Genomic DNA, 4,654 nt, shown 5'->3' on the forward strand with positions numbered 1-4,654 from the left:
TTAGCATTCCGTCTATCCATCTATATCATCCTATCTATATTATTAACCACAAAATATCTAAACGGGGAGAATCCTAATGGTTGAAATGAGCTTTGGGGATTATCTGTGATTCTTATTTTTTCCCATTTTCTTCTTTATCCACCTCGACTCAAGCAGTTTTCTGCTCACATCTAGGTTTGTTTTTAATAAATGTTTTTTGGGGCACCTAGGTGGCTCAGTGGGTTAAGCGTCTGCCTTCAGCTCAGGTCATGATCTCAGGGTCCTGGGCTCAGCCGGGAGTCTGCTTCTCCATCTGCCCCTCCCCCTGCTCGTGCATGCTTACGCTCTCTCTTTCTCTCTCTCAAATAAATGAAATCTTTAAAAAAAATGTTTTTGGAATCGTACGAGAAGATTAGGTCAGTGAAAGAGGCCTTAGAACAACTGTTCAATGTTCTTTCCTCTGAAAAGCTGTTTGAGACACCAGATATTTGTGATATGTCCTCCATAAATAAGCACCAAAGGCTTCTTCCTTCACTGATTCTGAATCACATAGAAAATTATAAAGACACTTATTTATTGGTTTATTCATTAGGAACCCCCCACAATGTGGGAAATAAGTAGCAGTCTCTAAGGTGAACCGGTCTTCTCTGTGGCCTTTGTAGGGCGCCCCATCTGGGGTGCAGGCAATTCTTGACTGTCTTCCAATGGGGCAGGATCTTAGGTGTGATTCTGTGTCTTCTTCAGCATTTCACCTAAGCTCACTACATAATACGTGTGTTTCAAAATGTTACACCAGGAGCCATACAGCATGGACTGCTTAACTTTCATGGGTTTTCAAGACTTCTCCCCGTCTCTTTCTGTAGGTATTTTCCCCCAGATCGTGGCTTGCTTTCTAATAACTACACTCCAAACCAATTATTGTTAAGCTTAAATTTCAACAAAGAAAGCCCTCATGACCATCGCCATCGTTGGCTGTGTTCGGTGTATAGGAGTCCACAGTGAGACGCTCTGGGGAGGTGGGTCAAGGTCACTTCTGGAGGGAGTCTAGCCTAGTGGTTGAGCCCACGCTCTGGAGTCAAAATCACTTAGACTCAAGCCCTATAATTTTATGTGATTCAGAATCCATGAAGGAATCCTAAATGGCCTCACCATTTAATGACTATGTGGAATTGGGCAAGTTACCATCCAAATCCTCAGCTTCCTCATCTGTGAAATGGGGCTAATTATTAGTACCAACCTCAGAAGGTTGTTATGGGAATTCAATGAGTTAATGAAGATAATGAAGATTCTTTACATGGCTGTCATATGGTAAGTGCTCAGTAAAGGTTAATTCTTGTTGATATAGCTATTGTTGGTAATAACCCATGCATCTTGGATGAAATTAGCCGGAAGTTGCTGGAAGTTGCCTTAGAGGTCAGGATAGTTCTAGATCAGAGCTGGAAAGGCTGGAGTTAAAGTACAGTCTGGGAGTTGAACAGAAGTGAAGGAGTCCAGAGCCTCATCAGTGGTGTCAGAGTATCTGAAGAAGGAGATGAGGGATGGACCAGGACCTGGCAAGTTGCCAGCACTATTCAGGAAGCAGGGCATGAGCATTTCTTTTTTTTAATTATTATGTTATTTTAATTACCATACATTACATCATTAGTTTTTGATGTAGTGTTCCATAATTCATTGTTTGCGTATAACACCCAGTGCTCCGTGCAGTACGTGCCCTCTTTAATACCCATCACTAGGCTAACCCATCCCCCCATGCCACTTTTGTCTGGAACCCTCAGTTTGTTTCTCAGAGTCCATAGTCTTTCGTGGTTCGTCTCCCCCTCCGATTTCCTCCCCCGCTTCATTTTTCCCTTCCTGCTATCTTCTTCTTCTTCTTCTTTTTTTTTTAACATATAATGTATTATTTGTTTCAGAGGTACAGGTCTGTGATTCAACAGTCTTACACAATTCACAGCACTCACCATAGCACAAACCCTCCCCAATGTCTATCACCCAGCCATCCCATTCCTCTCACACCCCACCACTCCAGCAACCCTCAGTTTGTTTCCTGAGATTAAGAATTCCTCATATCAGTGAGGTCATATGATACATGCCTTTCTCTGATTGACTTATTTCGCTCAGCATAATACCCTCCAGTTCCATCCACGTCATTGCAAATGGCAAGATTTCATTCCTTTTGATGGCTACATAATATTCCATTGTATATATATATATCCATTCATCTGTTGATGGACGTCTTGGCTCTTTCCATAGTTTGGCTATTGTGGACATTGCTGCTATAAACATTGGGGTGCACATACCCCTTCGGATCCCTACATTTGTATCTTTGGGGTAAATACCTAGTAGTGCCATTGCTGGGTCGTACGATAGATCTATTTTCAACTTTTTGAGGAACCTCCATACTATTTTCCGGAGTGGCTGCACCAGCTTGCATTCCCACCAACAGTGTAGGAGGGTTCCCCTTTCTCCACATCCCCGCCAACATGTTAATTTTAGCCATTCTGACTGGTGTGAGGTGATATCTCATTGAGGTTTTGATTTGGATTTCCCTGATGCTGAGGGATGTTGAGCACTTTTTCATGTGTCTGTTGGCCATTTGGATGTCTTCTTTGGAAAAATGTCTGTTCGTGTCTTCTGCCATTTCTTGATTGGATCACTTGTTCTTTGGGTGTTGAGTTTAATAAGTTCTTTATAGATTTTGGATATTAGCCCTTTATCTGATATATCATTTGCAAATATCTTCTCCCATTCTGTCGGTTGTCTTTTGGTTTTGTTGACTGTTTCTTTTGCTGTGCAAAAGCTTTTTATCTTGATGAAGTCCCAATAGTTCATTTTTGCCCTTGCTTCCCTTGCCTTTGGCGATGTTCCTAGGAAGAAGTTGCTGCGGCTGAGGTCGAAGAGGTTACTGCCTGTGTTCTCCTTTAGGATTTTGATGAACTCCTGTCTCACACTTAGGTCTTTCACCCATTTTGAGTCTATTTTTGTGTGTGGTGTAAGGAAATGGTCCAGTTTCATTCTTCTGCATGTGGCTGTCCAATTTTCCCAACACCATTTGTTGAAGAGACTGTCTTTTTTCCATTGGACATTCTTTCCTGCTTTGTTGAAGATTAGTTGACCATAGAGTTGAGGGGCCATTTCTGGGCTCTCTATTCTGTTCCATTGATCTATGTGTCTGTTTTTGTGCCAGTACCATACTGTCTCAATGATGACAGCTTTGTAATAGAGCTGGAAGTCCGGAATTGTGATGCCACCAGCTTTGCTTTTTCAACATTCCTCTGACTACTCAGGGTCTTTTCTGGCTCCATACAAATTTGAGGATTATTTGTGGCATGAGCATTTCTGGTCGCTGGAGGAGAGGAGTTTTCCCTCCAGGCCCCTTCCTTGATGAGTCCACAGTTTTATAACAGACTCAGCTTCCCAAGAACATGTTATTGGAAGAGAGGTAACTAGACAGAGAGTATGTACATTTTAGTGGCTGGAAAGGATGATGGCCCTTACTGCAAATAGTCATTCCTCTTTATTTTTCAGCCATTTGTGAGTTAAGACATCATGAAGTAGTGCCCAAAGACGAGCTGATCTTTAATACCTACATCCAAAGCAGACGCTGACAGCATGCTTGGTATTTGGAGGCTTGAGTATGATATGAAACTGCATGCTATCTCTGAAGATCGCATAATACCTTTCAAAATAAGAGATTATTTCTATAAAGAAGAACCCATACTAAGCAGATGACCCAAAAGATAATTTTGATGATTAATTAAGAAATTATAAGAGGTCTACTTATTTTTTGTGTCCTGAGTTGGCCCACTTAATGGATCACTCTCGTTCAAACGTTAAAAAAGAGTCATACTGGCAGATGCTCAGAGCTTGTAGACTTGGCTCCTGAACTACCCTTTTCACTGGTAAGTTCCACTCCTCCTCTCGGCCACCTAGCTGGGCATCTTTCTGTCCTTCTCTGCCTCCTGCTCCAACTGATACACATATTAAGTGCTTTCTGGGTTTCTAAGACTCGACCCTGCAGGACCAGTCTCACTTCTTTTTCTCTTGAGATAGTCCTATCTCCTGAAAGATCACTTTTCCAATCCAGAACCTCTTCCCTCAGGAGAGCTGCTCAGACAGTCCCAGCCAGGAGAAGCCCAACTTCCTGAGCACACCAGAAGGCTCCTGGTTAATGGGGGAGAAGTTTACGAGGGTAACAAGGGGACTTTGGCTCATGCAACCGACCAGAGTTAAACTTACATGACTTTAAAAGTATAGAAAAATGGAATTTATGCTTAATGAAAAGGGCCTTGAAAATAAATACAATAATTTGGTGGTGGGGCAGGGTGATGCCTTGAACCAGCACTCATTAGGATTCTCATCCATGTCAGTAAGCCCTTCTTAAATGTATAATTTTGCATATGCCTCGCCCATCTGAAAAAGTTTACTGGCTTCTTTTTCATCTGAAAATGGTGGTTCCACCTACCAGAACCCTAGAGTTTGCAGAAGTATTTTCACCTACAGGGATTCATCCAACTTTCCCAGACATTGTGTCGACTAGAGTACAGGTACACCCACAGTTGACTATATTTTCAAGGTAGGAGTCTAGGGCTGCTGTCCTCTTAGGGAGTATTTCATTCTTTTTTGGGTAGGAAAAGGGCACACTCATTAAGATGGACCAATATTCCATAAAAAAACA

The sequence above is a fragment of the Halichoerus grypus genome, chromosome 11 (genome assembly GCF_964656455.1).
Source record: "Halichoerus grypus chromosome 11, mHalGry1.hap1.1, whole genome shotgun sequence".
NCBI lineage: Eukaryota > Metazoa > Chordata > Mammalia > Carnivora > Phocidae > Halichoerus > Halichoerus grypus.